This window comes from Giraffa tippelskirchi, chromosome 8 (genome assembly GCF_054371585.1).
Source record: "Giraffa tippelskirchi isolate mGirTip1 chromosome 8, T2T-mGirTip1v1.2.pri, whole genome shotgun sequence".
NCBI classification, from domain to species: Eukaryota; Metazoa; Chordata; class Mammalia; order Artiodactyla; family Giraffidae; genus Giraffa; species Giraffa tippelskirchi.
In genome coordinates this window covers 9,561,405-9,581,053 of record NC_137282.1, presented here as the reverse complement: position 1 = coordinate 9,581,053, position 19,649 = coordinate 9,561,405, and the positions used below count along the sequence as shown (strand labels likewise).

At 43.0% G+C, this 19,649-nt stretch overlaps 1 long non-coding RNA gene across 1 annotated transcript; it reads left to right on the top strand.

The window, feature by feature from the left end:
- The first annotated feature begins 7,498 nt into the window (after positions 1 to 7,498).
- On the top strand, positions 7,499 to 15,427 carry LOC145518769 (uncharacterized). Its single transcript, XR_014063280.1, has 2 exons — positions 7,499 to 7,752; positions 11,554 to 15,427. It is a non-coding gene; the product is annotated as an uncharacterized LOC145518769 (long non-coding RNA).
- Positions 15,428 to 19,649: the final 4,222 nt, after the last annotated feature.

Genomic DNA, 19,649 nt, shown 5'->3' with positions numbered 1-19,649 from the left:
AAAAATACAATAAATGCACCCAAAAATAAATAAAATAAATATCATTCTGCCGTCAGGGGACAATTTGGAATAGATGAAGGACCGTGTGAAGGGTCTTTCTCACCCCTCATCCAGTACCCTCTGGTTTAGGAGAACCCACGAAGGGTTCACACATCCTGGAAAAATCATTAAAAAGTATCAAAAAGAAGGCTTTGATTCTCCCTTGAGTTTCACTTGTAATCCAAGTGACAGAAATACCCTCAGTTTTTCCTGAGCAATCGGTTTTCAGGATCCACCTGAGGTCCTCCCATACATTCTTTGAACAAGTAGCGCATGAAAATGGGAACATTAGAGTCAAACCACAGATCAAAAGAACCAGATTGTGGCTCTGCCTTTAGGAAGACTAGCTGAGTGACCTTGGACTTGTCATTTCTCTTCTGTGGGTCTAAGTTTGCTCCCCTACTCCATGAAGATTCATTCCATTAATTCAAGCTTAAAATATCTTCTGGGTGTCTTGCATGCTGTGCCAAATACAATAAAAGACACTGGCGAAATGAAGGGGAAGGTCGGGTCCTTATTGCTGCTTAGCTCATGATGTGTATTTATTTGTTTGCTTGTTTGGCTGTACAGCATATGGATCTTAGTTCCTGGACCAGAGATCAAACCTGTGCCTCCAATACTGGAAGCACAGTCTTAACCCCTGAACCGCTAAGGAAGTCCTTGTTTTTCTACAGAATGATATGTGTTATCATTAAGATCAGTGCAATGATTTTCTTTGGGATGGGCATTCAAGACTTTAAACTAGATAATCCCCAAAGTCTTTTTATTTAGATGTCATTTTCAAAACATTTAACAAAGGTTAAGAAAGCTCACTGCCTTTTTGATCACAGCCAACACTGTTTGTTTCTATGTCCTCTTTGCCAACTATGCCCAGTTTTGCTCAGGTGGCCATGTGCCAGGTCTCAAGAGGTGAACTGTGATGGAGCCTCATCAAGCATCAGACCCCTTGCCCTCTGTCTGTGATTGATCTGAGGTCAGTTAGCTCAGTTCAGACCAGCGAGGTGTAGGGTGACATCCATTGGGGAGCTTCTGGAAAAGATTTTTGTCTCTGCTGTAAGAGAGGGTCACAAGAAGAACTCTGACTCACTTGCTCTCTTACTCACTGCTTACTCTCTTACCGTGCTGGCCTCTTGCCTAATTCCTACTTTAGGAGGCACAATCATACAAAGAGTTAACAACCAAGGATGAGCTGGCCCTTTGGCACCATTACGGGAGAAGACTCTTGAGAGCCCCTTGGACTGCAAGGAGATCAAACCAGTCAATCCTAAAAACCAACCCTGAATATTCATTGGAAGGACTGATGCTGAAACTGAAGCTCCAATACATTGGCCACCTGATACAAAGAGCCAACTCATTGGAAAAGACACTGAGGCTGGGAAATTTGAGCGCAGAAGGAGAAGGGGACAACAGAGGATGAGATGGTTGGATGGCATCACTGACTCAATGGACGTGAGTTTGAGCAAATTCCGGGAGATGGTGAAGGGCCAGGAAGCCTGGCGTGCTGCAGTCCATGGGGTCACAAAGAACTGGGCATGACTTAGCAACTGAACAACAACAATATGGGAACACTAAGAAATCTCACATGTCTCTACAGGCTCTAGGGTGGAGCCACTGTGCCAATCTAGAAGCCAGACAGCTCTAGACTTATTATTATAATAGGTGCAAAATATGTATGTCATATGTTTTCACTACTCTTACTCAGATGTTATGTTTTTGCTGCATTCCTTATTCATGCACTGATATGATATTTTCTGCTGCTGAACTGCCTGTTTATGTGCAAGAGAATCTTATACCAAGGGAAGGTTGTAACTTCACCTTTCAGCTCAGAGAATCCCCTGGGCTGGAGTACTTAGAAATTTTAGCATCTTTCAAGAAATTAGTACAAAGAACCCCCCTTTCCCCTCCCAGGAATCAGGTCTCCCTGCCCCATCCTCCAACCCAGCACTGCTCTGGAGGCCTGGCTCCTTAAGTCCTATGAAAATGCGGTATCAAAGCACCGGTGTCTTGGTTTGCAAGTGGAATTTCTAGGCTTAGCCAGAAACAAAGATGGTTGAGCCAGACCCAATTCTTTGTCCCCTCCATCCTCTACATTTCTTTCCCATTCTGAACTGGTGGAGAAAAGATTACTGACATTTTTAAAAGTTAGGTTGAGAGACGGTAAATATTCTACAAAGAATTTTTTTCAAGTTTGTGTTGCTTCAGAAAAGACCCATAAGTGATCTGAGTCTGGGCAAAGGACCCCAACCCACATCAGATCCAAACTCGTTTTCTTCAGAACGTTGGGTTGACAGACAAAGGATCACCCGTGCAAACTGTGTTTGAATTACCAGAGACATGAAGCTGATGATTTTGGAAGCTGTAGTTGGCGGGGTGGAGGGGTGGTTCCCTGGTGGCTCAGATGGTGAAGAAGGGAATGGCAACCCACTCTAGTACTCCTGCCTGGAGAATTCCATGGACAAAGGAGCCTGGAGGGCTACAGTCCATGGGGTTGCAAAAGAGTCAGACCTGACAGAGTGACTAACACTAGTGGGGTGGGTCAGGGGAGAAATAGTTGGTCCCAGGGGATAAGGAATCAGAATTAGTGTTTAAACATTATGAGAAACTATTGAAGGTATAAAAGGTCACTAAGGTTAGGAAACGTAGGAGATTAGGGAGAGTCTGAAGGTGGTCCATGGTGTTAAAGTGATGAAATTTAAGTGGCTGCTGGCTCTGGAGCATTTTTTCTTTGGCAGATTAGAAACTGCTGAGGAAGCATGTGCTAAATTATTGACCACCTGGCAGAAAAAGGACTCCTGGTTTTTTGATGAGGTTAGAAATATTTTTATATATGACATTGAAGAGAGGAAGGAGTCATGAGATGAGATAAATTCCATGTGAATTTAGCAGTACCGGTGGGAACTCCATTAAGTTCCAGCTCTCCTATCAACCATGTGTATTGTGAGAGGTGCAAAAGGGTCCGCTCTGTTATTTCAATTGACTCAGGTGGAGGAGAAGACGGTCCCAGCATCAGGGAAACAAACCACACAGGGTTCGTGGATGGAGGAGGAAAGCAGGAGAAATTGTAAAGCAGCAAATTTATAAGTTTCTCCTTTCGTAATAAAAGTGAACACCTGGCCATATTCTGGGAATCTCTTCTGTCAGGGGAGGCCCCGTCTTCTAGTGCATTAACAGAACCCTGCTCGCATCGTGGAAACATTTCGAAGTTCAAGTGCAGTCAGAAGAAGGTCCTGGGGGCACATGTAAGAAGCCTACAGCCTTGAGAAGCTCTGGGTTCTGTCCTGTGTGTCTGCCCTCAACTCATTCCTTCAGAAGGGACTTCGGTCTCTTTTCTATGCGGCTGGTGGCGCCACATGTGAACACAGGGAGAGGGGAACCAGCAGGACTGCACAACAAGGATCAGGTATTTACAAACACCGATCATCTATGAATAACCTTTGGCCCACGTTCAGCTTCCACATTCAATAGGGCCTCTGTGGCCTGAACTTAGAAAACCGCATTATCTGTTTCCCTCCCTCCAGACACTTTCATACAATTATTTCTCCTAATAAAATCCTTGTATGCTTAGCCTGTCTTGGCATCTGCTTTTCAGAAGATCCCGACTAATATCTTTCCTAACTAGTACAGTAAGTCTCTTACATACAAGTGGGTTCTTTTCCAAGAGCATGTTCATATGGCCAATCTGTAAGTCCAACACAGATAGCCCAGATGCCCAACTACAGCATTCAGCTTATATAGTCCTGTACTGTAAAGGGTTTATAATAATTTTCACACAAATAATACATGAAAAACAAACATATAAAAAATACAACATTTTTAATCTTACAGTATAGTGCCTAGAGGAGAGTGAAAAAGCTGGCTTAAAACTCAACATTCAAAAAACGAAGATCATGGCATCCAGTCCCATCACTTCATAGGAAAGGGATGGGGAAACAGTGGAAAGAGTGACAGACTTTATTTTTGTGGGCTCCAAAATCACTGCAGATGGTGACTACAGCCATGAAATTAAAAGACACTTGCTCCTTGGAAGAAAAGCAAAAGCTATGACCAACCTAGACAGTATATTAAAAAGCAGAGACATGACTTTGCCAACAAATGTCTGTGTAGTCAAAGCTATGGTTTTTCCAGTAGTCATGTATGGATGTGAGAGTTGGACCATAAAGAAGGCCAAACGCCAAAGAATTGATGCTTTTGACCTGTGGTGCTGGAGAAGACCCTTGAGAGTCCCTTGGAGTGCAAGGAGATCAAATCAGTTAATCCTAAAGGAAATCAGTCTTGAATATTCATTGGAAAGACTGATGCTGAAGCTGAAGCTCCAATACTTTGGCCACCTGATGTGAAGAACTGACTCATTTGAAAAGACCCTGTTGCTGGGAAAGATTGAAGGCAGGAGGAGAAGGGGACAACAGGAGATGAGATGGTTGGATGGCATCACCGACTCGATGGACACGAGTTTGAGCAGGTTCCGGGAGATGGTGATGGACAGAGAAGCTTAGCGTGATGCAGTCCATGGGGTTGCAAAGAGTCAGACACGACTGAGCAACTGAACAACAACAACAATACTACCTTGAAAAGTATAGCAGTACAGTACAATAGCTGGCATCCAGGGGCTGACATCAAGTGAACAGGCAAGAGGAGTTACTGACTGGAGAAGGGAGAGGAGGTGGAGATGGTAGAGCTGAAGGACCGTCAGCAACAGGAGACGGAGGACAAGCTGCATGTCACTCACACCTGATGTTGATGGCACAGCTTCTGGTTCCTTGATGGAACTGGATACACATTCGCACCTTTGAAAGTTCACACCTTGAAGGTTTGTATGTCGGGGACTTACTGTCCAAGAATCTTCTAGACCATGCATTCTCAATGTGGGTGATGTCATCCCAAAGGAGGTAAACAGTGGATCTGGGTGCACAAGGAAACCTTGATCGTACAAGTGTTTGTGGCCCACAAATTATGAGATAGATTGTGTCTGTGATAACAAAATTACATAGAAGAGAGGCGATTAGGAAAAAAAGAATCTGAAAAAACTCTTTGTGGGAACAGTAATGTTCCAAAGATTGACTAATTGTTCTAGATGAGTCATTCTGCCAGAAAGCAACGATTTCAGAGCTCATGTCAAGGATCTCTCTGGATTGCATTATAGTCAAGCCTTACCTTCAGTTTGCCTCTCTGATTTTGACGTGTGAATTAATCAATATGGAACAGATGAACTCAGACTGAGTCATACACACTTCTCCAAGTTCAGGAGATTTTAGATACTCAGTAAGAAGCCAATGGTTCTCAAAGTTAGACCTAAGAAGTTGGAACTTCCTAACACACATATTTCTGCCATCATGCTCAAACATATCCAACTACAGCTCTCTGGAGAGCTCGTCCTTGATGCAGGAGACAAGCACAATCCCTAGTCTGTGACCATCATTATCTGGTTGGCCAGCAGTGCCCTGAAAAAATGCTGGAAGGCAATTCTCTCTGGGTGTCTTACATGTCAGCACATCTTGTGATAAGGCTTCAACAGCTTATTTCCAGACTATCTTAAGAGGATGGCTGTATAGCAAATCACCTTTGAAGATAGAAACAGTATCTCCTTCTAAATAAGAAGGAATATTTGTTTCATGACCAGGGTAATGAAGATAATGTCTCCTCCAGGAAAAGTTTGGGCACATTGGCTAGAAGCCTCGTTACAGATTGGGGGTTTCCTAAGCTTGGGATTCCCCAGCTGAGATAAGCCCATTACATGGGCAGCATCTCCCTGGACCCATCACCAAGTCACCCTCGTGGGGCTTTGGGGGCAAGAGGAAACAGTGTGAACGTGAAGCTCATGCTATCTGCTGTGCCCTAATTAATGAGGTCTTCTGTCTTTGACCCTAGGGCTTCCCTGGTGGCTCAGCTGGTGAAGAATCCACCTGCAATGCAGGAGACCTGGGTTCGATCCCTGGGTTGGGAAGATCCCCTAGAGAAGGGAAAGGCTACCCACTCCAGTATTCTGGCCTGGAGAATTCCATGGACTGTATAGTCCATGGGGTCCGCAAAGAGTCGGACACGACTGAGAGACTTTGACTTTGACCCAGAAATTTTGTGTCTCCTTCCCATGCCTATGAAATGGTAGAAGTTGTTGACTTGAAAGCAAGAGGAAATCTCAGAGCCTTCATGGTCCTTACCAGAAGCAGTAAGGGGAAAAACTGCATTCTTTCCTCAGTGAGGAAACAGTAAATTGGACAAGAAGATGGAGAGAACCAACAACTCCCAGGATTGGGGAGGAAATGATGCTCCTTCTCCAAGGGAAGCTGCTTCTCTTCCTCCCGCAGCACAAAGGCAGGATTTTCCCACCACCAGGCCCAGGAGTCTCAGAATCCAAGCTTGCACACCCTACACCCTGAGTTCAGAAGGAGAACATGGCCAAGACGATAGAGCCTTGTCTTTGCTACACTTCCCCTGTGGCTACATCCTGTCTGACATTTAAGGTGCACTGATGCAAAAACTCCTTCCATTCAGCTCTGTGTAATAACTGGGAGACAGAGTAGGTCTCCACGGTTGTAAAGCTCAAAAAATTATACTAGTGGATAGAGTGAAAAGGTCACCCTTTCTTCCCTTCAGTGTATTACCTCTTTATTTGAGGCAAACAATTTCTTTTAATTTAATAACATTTTAAAGTCATTCCAAGAGAAAATCAATGAAAGAGACTTCTGTTTATCTTGTCATTGCTCCAAGGTGAAAAATGTATGTTAATACTAGGGCCCTAGAGTTGGTAATTTCGGTAGAATAAAGCTGAGATGATGAAAGGAGAAGTGTGAAGGAAAAGAAGGGGAAGGGGTTGATCAATCAACATGGGACCCGTGGACACCTTGGGTGTCCACTCAAGGTTTATTCCAGTGGACTTATCAGAGATCCAGAGAGAAATATAAAGAAATGACAAAGGAACTCATGCTGGACTTTGAGAGTGTCCATGATAAGCTATTGATACTATATTATATTATTATTTCTATGTAATTCATATTATATACATCTATTATATTATTATTATTACCATAACTAAAATTTATTACAAATCCACTATATTCTAGGCACTGTTATAAGTGCCTCCAATATATGTTAACTCAGTTACTCTCAATAAGAGTTTGAAGTAGGACAATTTTTCTTCTTTTATAGGTGAGAAAATGGAGTTACTAAAATGATAAATAACATGCCAAAAGTTACAGAGTTAATAAATTCAGTCCAGACAGCCTGTTCCAGAGCCCCCATCCTGGACCACTTACAACTTCTCTCACATTCTATTTCTCTCTCTCTCTCTCAGATACCTTTAAGTTTCTTGTATCCTGTGCTCCCAAATAGTACTGTCAAGAGGCAAGTTCTAGAAACTTCTACTAATTCCAAAAGAGAATACTGAATCTCTTTAAACTTCTCTTGATATTATGCAATCATCATGGTGAATCCCCAATACCCTGATGTCATTCAGTGAAACCTCACAGAGAATTCAATCGATTATTCAGTTGTGCCTGCCCTTCTGTGACTATCTGGAAGTTTCCCTTGTTTTCTTCTATTTTTTCTTTTCAGTCAGTCATACATTTTCTTTTCTTCTTTATTTATTGATTTTTGGCCATGCCACGGCGCATGTGAGATCTTAGTTCCCTGACCAAGGATCAAACTTACCCCTGCTATACTGGAAGTGTGGAGTCCTAACCATTGGAGCATCAGGGAAGTCCCTTCTGGGGTTCTTAAGTAAGCTGATCAGTGTCATTGGTTTTTTGTTTGCTTGTTCATTTTGTTTTTTAATAAATCTAGCACAGTTACATGACATGTTAACTAAAACCATGTTGAGTGAAGGTTTTATGAGATATTTCTGTACTGTCTTTATTACTCTTCTGTAAAACTGTACGTATTTCAAAACAAGAAGTTAAAGAAGAAAAAGCAGAGGCCAGGTGTGACTATGACTAGGATTCTTGGCTCCTTGAATCACACTTTGGTTCCATCACTAACTATTCTACAACATTGCTTTTCACATTAGAGCCTGGGTTTCCTCATCTTTAGTAAGCTTGCAGGATAATGATAGTTATAGGTGGTTCTCTCGGGAGGATTAGATGAAACAGTGCATTGAATGGCTTTAGCACACAGCTCACCAAGTAAATGCTCAAAAATTGTAGCTCTAATTATCCTTCGTATGACCATAGAGAGGTCTCTAATCTGAGTCCACAGAAGACTTCAGAAAATCTGCAAAGTCCCTAAAGCTATCCATGAAATTGCTGCGAAAACTCACGTACATTTTCCTAGGTAAAACATTCAGAGATTGCACTGGATTCTCCAACAGGGCTCAGTCGCTCAGTTGTGTCTGACTCTTTGTGACCCTATGGACTGTAGGCAGCCAGGCTCTTCTGTTCATGAGATTCTCCCGGCAAGAATATAGGAGCGAGTTGCCATCTCCTCCTCCAGGGCATCTTCATGACCCAGGGATTGAATCCACGTCTCCTGCCTCTCCTGCCTTGACAGGTGGATTCTGGACCACTCTACCACTAGCATCACCTGGGAAGCCAGATTCTCCAAGAGGATCCTCCTCAAATGATTTTAACTTCAAGCCTAAAACAAAGGCTTTGAATGTTCTGAGGAAGAGAACAAGGGGGCTTAGCCTGAAAGCACGTTCTGTATTTTTATTGTACTTTTTCAGAGCTAGGCTGCTCCAGGTTTTTCCATATATAGAATTTTTTTATCCCTTCGACTGTGCTTCACCTGAAGAAGTGAGAGAGAGTATCAGATTCCTGAAATTGCAGGGGTGGCATCAGAGGGTCGTTTCTCAGCCTCCATCACCCCCTTTCTCTTGTTTTACTCTAGATGTCCCGCTATCTGACCTCACAGCCGCCGATGGACTTGTTGATGGTCTGTCTCCCTGCCAGACTGTAAGCCCCAGGGGAGCAGGGGTGTCTTTGTTTACTGCTGCATCCTAGCTCCTAGAATACAGCCTGGCCTGTGATAGGCACTTAGGAAACATGAACTGAGTGGATGAAGCTAGCAAAGCGCAGGCTGAGAGGAAGGCAAGCTTTTAGAAAAGCTGAGCTGGGTGGGCTGAACTGGGAGACTGGGACTGATATATACGCACTACTGGTGCTGGGTATAAAATAGATAACTGTTGAGAACCTACCGTATCACAGAGGGAACTCGACTCACGCTCTGTGGTGACCTAAATGGGAAGGAAAACCAAAAATGAGGGGATATATGTAAATGTATGGCTGACTCACTTTGCTGTACAGTAGAAACTAACACAGCATGATAAAGCAACTGTACTCCAATAAACATTCAGAAAAAGGAAAGTTGGGCTGGAAGCCCCAGAACTGAACCTGACCACACAGATTTTCAGCATGAAGCTGACTCTGTCCATCTCTCTGCCCAGACAGCCCTGGGTCCCTTCTCAGCTATCCAGGTGACCCTTCCCCCTAGAATCTGCAGAGATCACCAAGAGGTCTGTCCTTTCACAGCAACATTTGTGAAAAAGGCTCGGTTTTCATGGAGCTAACACCACAGAGGGGTGCTATTATGGGCTAAATTTTGCCCCCAAAGTCATATGTTGAAGTCTTCACTCTTAGAATCCCAGAATGTGACTATATTTGGAGACTGGTCCTTAAAGTAGTTTAGTTAAAATGAGGTCATTAACAAGTTGTGCCCTTATAAGAAGAGATACAAACAGAGGAAAGACCATGTGAAGACACAAGGGAAAGACATTCATCTATTGTAAAAGGCAAGGAAAGAGACCTCCGAGGAAACCAATCCTGCCCACATCTTGATCTCAGAGTTCCCATCTTCAGAACTGTGAGACAATCAATTTCTGTTGTTAAAGCCCCCAGTCTGGACTACTCTGTTATAGTGGCCTGAGTAAACTAATACACATGGATACCAGAATTCAGGGTCTAACCCCAGGGTTCTGTTGAGGGTTAAGCCCTGCAGACAAGACAATGAAAGTTCTATTCTCCCTAGAGGGGTGTAGACAGCAATTCTCAAAGTGTGGTCCTCGGACCAGCAAGATTAGCATCAACTGTGAGTTTGAAAGAAATGCAAATTCAGAGGACCTACTTCAGATTTGCTAAACCAGACTCTCTGGGAATGGAACCCAGGGAACTGTTTTAAAGAGACCCCGTGTGACTCTCAGTCACGTGGATATTTGAAGGTCATTGAGGAAGAAGTTGTAGAGTGTGGGTTTCATCCCCATAAGCTGGGCTCAGCCATTCGCCCTGTCTCAAAGTTGCCACACTTCCTTTCAAACATTGCAATGGTAGAACAATGAGAAGGGTGTCATTACTGGTGACTTCATTTCGGATTAAAAAATGCAAGGCTATCTGGCATTGAGGCAGACAATAAACTCAACTGAAAGTTCAATGCTTTTAAATGTACTTGGAAGCAATAGGCTTGAGAAAACATACTCCTGGCAATTTAGTCAAGAGAATCAAAAGTAATTAGCTTTTTTCCTAAAGGAGATCAATAAAAAATTGAGTTCTATTGCAACAGAATATTCTAAAAATCTCTAGTGCTTCAAGCCTTGTCTAATTGCAGGACTCTCACTGGGTCCCTTTGCCCAAAGAGCACTTTGCTTTCCATCACCAGGGAACAGAAAGTCACATCTAAGGCTTCTCAGGGGTTTTCTCTTTCTGGATGGGCAATTTTGATGAGTGATTTTGCTGATAAAATGTGTAATTTCTGGAAAGGTGAAAAGTCACTGAGTCTTTTTGGTGAAACATTGCAAAGAGTGAAGTTTGAAAATGAAAGCTTAGAGCCCAAAGACTACAAATTCACCCCACTCCCCAAACCCATAATTCATGTAAGTTCCCTCAGGATCCCTGCCCGAGGGGACCTTGTCTCCATCTTCGTGACGTCATGGACTAATACACGTGGACAGATGGCTACACCTCCAAAGGTGTTTGACAGTCTTGCTTCTGCTTCTCGGTATGACAGAAAAGCCTGGTCTCTTTTCCAGACCAACAGACAAGAGAAGTCAGTACCTTCTCCCTCTCTGGTCTCCTGGACACTTCCGACTACTCATCTCCATGGTTTCAATAAATGCCTACTTTGAATACCAAACCCCATATTTCAGCCCCAACCTTCCTGATCCATTTTGCCAACCACTTCTGGTGATCTCAACCTGAATATCGTGTAAGCACCTCAAATTCAATACATCTTGGACTTCAACAGTATCAATAATTAAACTTCCATCATATGAGTGCCAAGCAGCATATTTCAGGTCACAATTTCCCGTGTGCTTACTCCTTGCAAGCCACTGGTCTTAGCATGTTTGTAGTCTCTCTTTCCACACCTACTCTCATACCTTCCCCAACCCAGCTTAGAATAACCACTCCCTTCCTTGACCTTCAACTGTCTTGACCCTTCTTCCTTTTGACACATGATTATAATCACTTTGCATCAAATCCCATCTTTTGTTCAACTGGACTGTCTATTCAGCACCTGCATCAAGCAGATGAACCTGGCTAAAACAAAAGCCCTTGAAACATGCTGACTGATCTCACTTTCAATTTATGTTCACAGATCTCAATGTGACCCTTCGTGCTGTCTGGGAGTCACGCTACTTTTTGTTCCCCAGCTCTCCAAGGTGACTATTTCATTCCTTCTCTTTCCTCAAGCCTCCAAACCTCCTCCACCTTCCTCTTGCCCAACTGGTGATAGCTTCCCATTTCACTGAAGCAACAGAAGCAGTCAGAGAGAACGTCCCTCATCTCCACCCCACCCCCCACTACTCACAACCTCTGTCTGTATCCCTGTACCAAGCCCTCTTTCTTATGAATAAGGGTGAACTCCGCCTGTTCCTTACTGAGCCTGACCCCCAGGAGTGGACCGGTGATTTCACTGGTTAAGTGAAGGGTGAGATAATGCCCAGTAATGAAGTGGTAAAAACGCTGCTAATGTCATTTCCCCCAGTGATGCTCTATGAGATAGTGGGTGGGGGGTAACCTTGAGCTTGAGGTGGAATATCCCTGGAACCCAGCTGTAGGATTTTAGGGTTGGAGTGAACAGTTCTCTATCTAATACCACCAAGCAGTGCAGAATGAATGGAGAGACTAGAAAAAGAGCCAGATTCCCAGATTCAGTGTATCAAAGGGGGATTCTAATCACTGATCAGAGGAGCAGCCAGAATCAGCGAGCAAAGCCAGCGGCTGGGACAAAGGGCCACCATGTCAGGAAAGAAAGGGTAAGAAAATCACGGACAAACAGGGAGCTAGGATGTTGTTGCTGACCATTTGTTGCTGTTTAGTTACTCAGTTGTGTCGGACTCTTTGTGACCTCATGGACTGCCTGACTGTGTCCAGGCATTATTTGTAGCTCAGTCCACTGATGTTTAAAGACCTGGGTGAGAAGAGACCGAGGACACACAATATGGGCACAAAAGGGCTGCTTCCTGCCTTCTCCCTGTATCTCTTCATTTGTTTTTTAATTCTTCTTCACATTGAACATGGGACTTCCTGTACCACCAAAGCAAAGAATTTTAGACAAATCAAGCTGGGAAGGTACATGGGAGGGGAAAGCTCTATGAGTCCTGCTGTGAAGGTTGATGCCCGCTGCAATGCCAGGAGCTGCCCACACCCAGCAGTGAGTAGCTCAAGGTTTCTCAGAGCCACTGGTAACTGACTGAACCACAGGTCTCCCCAGCAGATAAACTAAGAGAGCGATAATAGCTCATCTTGATTCCGGCGGATCTCACTCAGTGATTTTGTGTCTAACGGGGAAATAATTTGATCTGAATGAGTGAAAGAGATGGCTCCAGAAGTCATCAGGCATTATGGAGGGAACATGATCTCCCAAATCTATCAGTGACTGAATGAAAGGAATCCCATTTAACAACTGAAGATCAATTCTTCACGTGCCTTCTCTTCAGGCTGCAATAAAAAGGAAGAAAAAAATCCCCATCTGTATAAAATGGGCCTATGATACTTGACATTATTGACCGACGACCATGTGAAATGGTGACCAGGCAGTCATTGGGTCCTCAACAGCCACTGTGTTCCATCCCGGAACCTTAAATTCAGAGCCAAGGACTCATACTCTTTCACCAAAGGGTGAAAGGAGTGACTTCACAGCCAGTCCACTTCCTTACTATCATTTTCTGAAGATGTACCAAAGGCCTCACTTTGAGAGTTAGTACACGCTTTATTGGGGTAACTCATCACTGCCTGGTGTTAGGTGACCTGAACAAAGGTAGGAAAAAAATCTTCTAATAGCAGGGATACCTTTTTCTTTCCTTCCAGCCTACGGACCCTATGTAGTGATAGGGTTTCCAGTAAAATACAAAACGATCAAATTCGCTTTGGTCATTATCTGCACTAGAACATGAAGCCTTCATCCAATGATCCTGTGTCCCTCAAATCTGAACACTGATTGTCTCTGGAAGTTGGGAATATGAGTGATATTTATTATTTCTTTATCTTTCTTCTGGGTATCTCAAGTTGCCCACTAATAAGTGTATATTATTTTTATAATTTTTTTAAAACTGCTAATTTTTCAAAGAAGGATAGGGAGGTAAAAGAAGAAATGAAGACTTCCTTCTCGATGAAGAGAGAAAAGTGACGTCACCAGAGTGCTTGGCAGAAAGCCCAAACAAGTGACGGAGCAGGGTGACTGCCACATCTCACCCACGTCTACGATCTTTTATGCATCCCTACATTTCTGTGCAGCTTTTTGAAGCCCAGTAGCTCCAGCTTGCTTTATTCGTTTTATCAAGGGGAGACAGAAAGCAGAAGGGGATTGACAGCAAACAGAGAGTGGATTCTGCAGCCTCCGTTCACCCCTGAGCCCACTTCCCAGCAGACAGGCATCTGCGTGAATTCCTGTCATAGGAAAGCACAGGTGCTCGTGAAAGAAAGCTCGGCCAGTGACACTGCTCTGTCTTCATTATCCCTCTTTGACTGTCTACCGTGACATAGAGCGCAGAACCCTCTAGACCTGCAGGTTCGATGTCTATTTAAACAAGCTGATGTTTCTTGGTTGAAATTTAGCTCCCTTACCCATCAAACCCCTCCCCAGCCTCCAAAGCTTTCTCCAGATGCAAACTGCCGCAGCATCACCCGTAAGACCTTGAACCTGTGGAAGGAGAGCTCCCCTTCTGCCACCCTGACTATAGACAAAAACCTGGGCTTCCCCAGTGGCTCAGTGGTATAGAACCCCTCTGCAATGCAGAAGTTGCAGGTGACATGGGCTTGATTCCTGGATTGGGAAGATCCCCTGGAGGAGGGCATGGCAACTCACTGTGGTATTCTTGCTTGGAGACTCCCATGGACAGAGGAGCCTGGTGGGCTATGTGATTGAGAGACTAAGCACACACATACACACACAAAACCCCAAAGCTGTCGGTATGGTTTATATGGCTCTTCACTCGCCATTCTTGATTTGTAATTTCAGCTTTCCCACCACCCCAACTCATGTGACAGTTCCATTTTACCAGACTAGTAACTGCCTGACCTCGCCATGTGTTTATGTCCCTTCATCTTTGTTTTTTTTTTCTCTGCCAAAAATATAGTCCCTTTGTGCTGTTATTCAGTTGGAACATTTCTGCCCATCCTACCTAATATCCTCAGCTGTCTCCCAGATCCAAAGGGCAGACCCCACCCCCTTAGGCTCTCACAACATTTGCACCCACCTATGTATGATCACACTTCCATCTAACTGGTGGTTTATTTGCCCTCTTATCTGTTGCGACTTTGTGACTCACACAGGAAAACTATTCATTATTCTCTGTGTTTGCCAACAGGCAATCACCTAGTAGTTGTTCTCTAAGTGTTTGATGAATGAATAAGTGATTTCTTCTGCCAGGTTTTCAAATATTGTGAGATTATGTCTCTCAATCTAATCACATGTTTTGGGTTTTGTTTTGTTTTGTTTTGTTTAAATATCTTCCACTGTGACTAGATTATTTTGGTTTTGTGCTTTATTTAAGGGAGCAGATATCTGTAGATTTAAGTGAATTAGCATATGCAGTTAAGTATATGCCTTTCCATCAACAAACAAGTATGCGCTGAAAACTTATTTTAGGCTAGCTCCGTGCTGGGTCATGGGGAGACACTATCTTGTTAGGTCAGAAAGAGAAGGTACATATTGTCTAAGTGGAGAGATAAAGCTGAAAAAAATTTACACATGTATGTAGCTTGGTTAATTAAGATTAATAATGTAGGTTTGATTTACATCACATTACATTTCAGATATTCCTCAGTTTACAATGGGTTTATATCCCAATCAACTCATTGTAAGTTGAAAATTTTAAATGTTTTAAAGTGGATTTGAAACATCTCACCTACTAAACATCTTAGCCTTGCCTGGTCTAATTAAAGGTGCTCAGAACACTTATACTAGCCTACAGTTGGGCAAAAGTCATCTAACAGAAAGCCTATTTTATAATAAAATTTTGACTCTTTCATATAATTTATTGAATACTGTTTTCAGTGGGAAACAGCATGCTTGTCCAGGTACGGAAGGATAACAAACATATGGATTGTTTACCTCGTGGTGGGGTGGGAGCCGTGGCTCCCTGGGCTGCTCACCGACGCCAGAGAGGGTCTTACCACAGATCGCTAGCCTGGGAAAAGATCACAGTTCTAAGTTTTCTACTGACTGTGTGTTGCTTTCGCACCACGGGAAAGGTGAGAAATCGTAACGCGAGGACCTTCTGTAGTGTCTGTCGCTAAGCGAGCTGGCTCAGAGGTAGGAGTTATCAACATGCTCGGGAACAGCGGAGGAAGCCAGGGAAGGAAGCTGGGCTTTGGCCACTGCTTGTGCGTGTGGCTGCAGACCCTGGAGCATGCTCACACTTCAGGAGAGGAAGCCGTCTTTTCTCTAGCAGATGCTGCCCTTCACACATCCGGGACATCTTATGCTCAACAAATGGATTCCCGACAGCAGGGTTTCTCAACCTCAGCACCATTACCATTTTGCTCAGAATACTTCTTTGTCACAGAGACTATCCTGTGCGTTTAGAACGTCTAGCATATCTCTCAAAATCATAGCAACCCACCTCTTGCCCAATCGTAATGAACAAAAGTGTCTGCAAACATTACCAGTTATATTCGGGCAGGTATCAAATCTCTAGGGGTCCAGCACAGTAAATGGGCTTCCCAGACTTGCTTTATTGGAGCTTTGTTATGGCTTCTTTAAGAGAGGGAAAGAGAAATTGTATGTATTACCAGGAAGACAGCTCCTAAAGATTCACTATTTTTGTTTTCTTTTGTAATTTGCTAGTACTGGGAAAATGAGAAACACACACACTCTTCACTGTCTATTTCCTAGTGTTTATTACTCATCCAAGAAGAACTGATAATACTCCAGCAATATGAAAAGGGTGCCCAAAGCCGTTGAATATGACTTCAAATTAAGCTTTGAAAATATTCTGAGCAACACGTTTAATTAACTAGGATACTTGGTTTCTATTAAATCCACATCAACTAATATTAAAAACATATATATTGAGGCTTAACAGCTTCGGAAGGGCTCAGGAAGTAACTGTGATGTGATTCATTTTCCATGTACGAGTTCATTGAATCTCTCCAAATTGAGCATTGGGGACTGGTACATTACCACTGATTTGGAAGGAAAGTGGGGAAAATTAAGTCCTGTGTAACAATGTTTATATTTCTTTCTTTTTAAAATTTTTATTGGAGTATAGTTGATTTACAATGTTGTGTTCATTTTAGGTATACAGCAAAGTGAACCAGTTATACCTTTACATATATCCACCCTTTTAAAGATTCTTTTCCCATATAAGTCATTACAGAGTATTGCGTTCGTTGTGCTGCACGGTAGGTCCTTACTAGCTGTCTGCTTTATTTATAGTAGTACATGAATGTCAGTCCTCATCTTTCAGCTTATCCGCCCACCTTCATGTTTATATTTCTAAGCAGTGTTTGCAATGAGCTATAAAGTGGTTGGGGGACCTTGCTTCACTGATGGCAGTATTCTTCCTTCTACCTCGAAATGTTTGGGTCTCACTTCCTAAAGCAAATGCAGAACAACCAGAGTGACTGAAATGACTGAATGGTCATCCCTTCCCCAACTTCCTCTGGCAAAGTTTAGTTGAATATTTGGGATCATCACTAAGGCTGCCCTATGTTTGACCAGAGCTTGGAGGAAGCAAAATGGAACAGGATCTAGAAGCAATGGATCCCTGCTCCCCTGAGATGAGGGAGGCAAAGGATCATGGGATTTGGGGGATTACCAGGACTGGGAAGGTGGTGGTGGATGCAGAGAATAGGCCGAAAAAGTTTCACTTAATGTTTCATTCAACGAATACTGAGACAGGCTGGGACCTAGGATGCTTTCCTGCAGTGCTTGCACCTGGATAAACAGCTCTTCCAGCAACAAAATACAAAGAAATTATATGGGACTAAAAACAACTGCATGCATGTGCAGTTGGGGCAAATTATGGACAAAAGATACAGAAAGACCCAAAAATCCAACTGCCACTTCTGAAGAGCTGGGAGGCAAAACAGGGTGTCCAGAGCAAAAGCAGGGTCCCGTACATGTACATGGGCCCTGCACACAACACCACATAAGGTCCCGCCTTTACCCCATATAAGGAACCGGCTTGCCCGCCTTCAGGGAGCAAACGAGGGAACCTGTTACTTGTTTTTGCCTCCTCCCTGATCCCTTTAACAGGGGCCCCAGTAAAGCCTTGTCTGAGTTTTTTTGTCTGGCTTTTGGCCAGTTTCTACTGATTGGGGAAGGCCAAAGACCCTGGTTGGTATCAATACAATAGATCTCAGAATATGTAATCTGATTCATAAGATTCCAACTTTATGGGAGAAACCTTCTTAACAACAGAATTCTTTAATATTTTGCTTAACTGTATAACTTTTAGAATCTTACTCATCATATTCATATGTTGTCATCAAACGCTCATAAATGATTTCTTGTGTGTTGATTTTTATGCCCCTCCCCCAAATATTGTAAGATTCTAAAAGACTTAATACGAGAAGGCAGCAGAGCCTTGTGAAGAAGGGACTCTCAGCCCCCAATGCCTCCCGGGGTCCCATGGCTCCCTTGTCAGGAATCCCCTGACTCTGTCCTAAAAATATTTGTGGACTTCTTACTCACCAAGGTGAAGACCACAGTGGATGCTGGGACCTCATTTCTGAGCCCATGCTGGTCACTAAGGCCCCATTTCTTGGCCAGTGCCCAAACGCTTGAACACAAGCTAAGAATGTCAAAATACAGTGAATTAGCAAAGCCTAACACTATTCTCCACATTCACCCCTCCAGCAGTCCTCTCCCACTCTCCCAGTGGGTGCCTGCCAGGACACTTCTCTATACCCCAGACCATTCTTTTTTTTTTTTTTTTAATTTATTTTGCTGAAGCATAGTTGATTTACAATGTTGTGTTAATTTCTGCTGCACAACAATGTGATTCGATTGTACGTATTTTGTTGTTCAGTCACTCAGTCATGTCCGACTTTTTGTGACCCAATGGACTGGAGCACACCAGGCTTCCCTGTCCTTCACTATCTCTGGGAGCTTGCTCAAACTCATGTCCATTGAATCAGTGATGCCTCCAATTATCTCATCCTCTGTTGTCCCCTTCTCCTGCCCTCAATCTTTCCCAGCATCACGGTCTTTACCAAAGAGTTGGCTCTTTGCATCAGGTGGCCAAAGTATTGGAGCTTCAGCATCAATCCTTCCAATGAATAATCAGGATTGATTTCCTTTAGAATTGACTAGTTGGATCTCCTTGCAGTTCAAGGGACTCTCAAGAGTCTTCTCCAGCACCACAGTTTGAAAGCATCAATTCTTCAGCACTCAACCTTCTTTATGGTTCAACTCTCATATCCATACATGACTACTGGAAAACCATAGCTTTGACTATCCTATTGAAGACTTTATTTTTAAACAGGAAAAAAAATAGCAAATAGTTTGAGATACTCAGAGTCAATCTGTCATTTTGTGATTGCTATTGTTCTGGATCGATTAAAAATTTGATATTAAAATGGAAATATCCTGATTAAGGAGATTTGGGGGACATTTCACAAGAAATCCTAAAAACTCCATTTGGAAAAGACAATTCTGACTTTCAAGGTCCACGAAATAGGAAATATATATCATGGCCCAAACATTGTGGATTTCACAATTTTGTGTGTCAATGGAGAGGTGAAAAGATATTCGGAAGGAAAGATTAAAAAAGAAAAGACCAACTACAACCTGCAACTTTTAGAAGAGTGTATGCAATCAAATTTGCTCTAAATTCTGTAGCTCATTGACATGTAACTTCTGAGCAGTAAGTGGAGGAAGGAAGGGCAGGAAGTTGATGGTAAAAATCCTCTGTGTTATTAGCCTTATTAGCACTTAGTAGCCTGGACTTCATGGTGTCATCGTATTTAATTCTCACCACAACATTCTTGGTTGTGTCATTTATTAATTGTTTTGCCAATGAAAGAAGTAACAGATATAAAGCAGTTAAATAGCTTACCCAGTGTCAATCATTTTATAAATGACCATCAATCTTGAAATAAGCTGCAATCACAGATAGTTTGCCTTCATTTTATGTGCAACTTGGGCAGTCAGTAGAACAGATGGAAAATGTGAACTTCTTCTGAGGAGTTTCCTTAAGGTTTTTATAAGGGAAACACTGTGTCACAGATTGGGTGACCAGT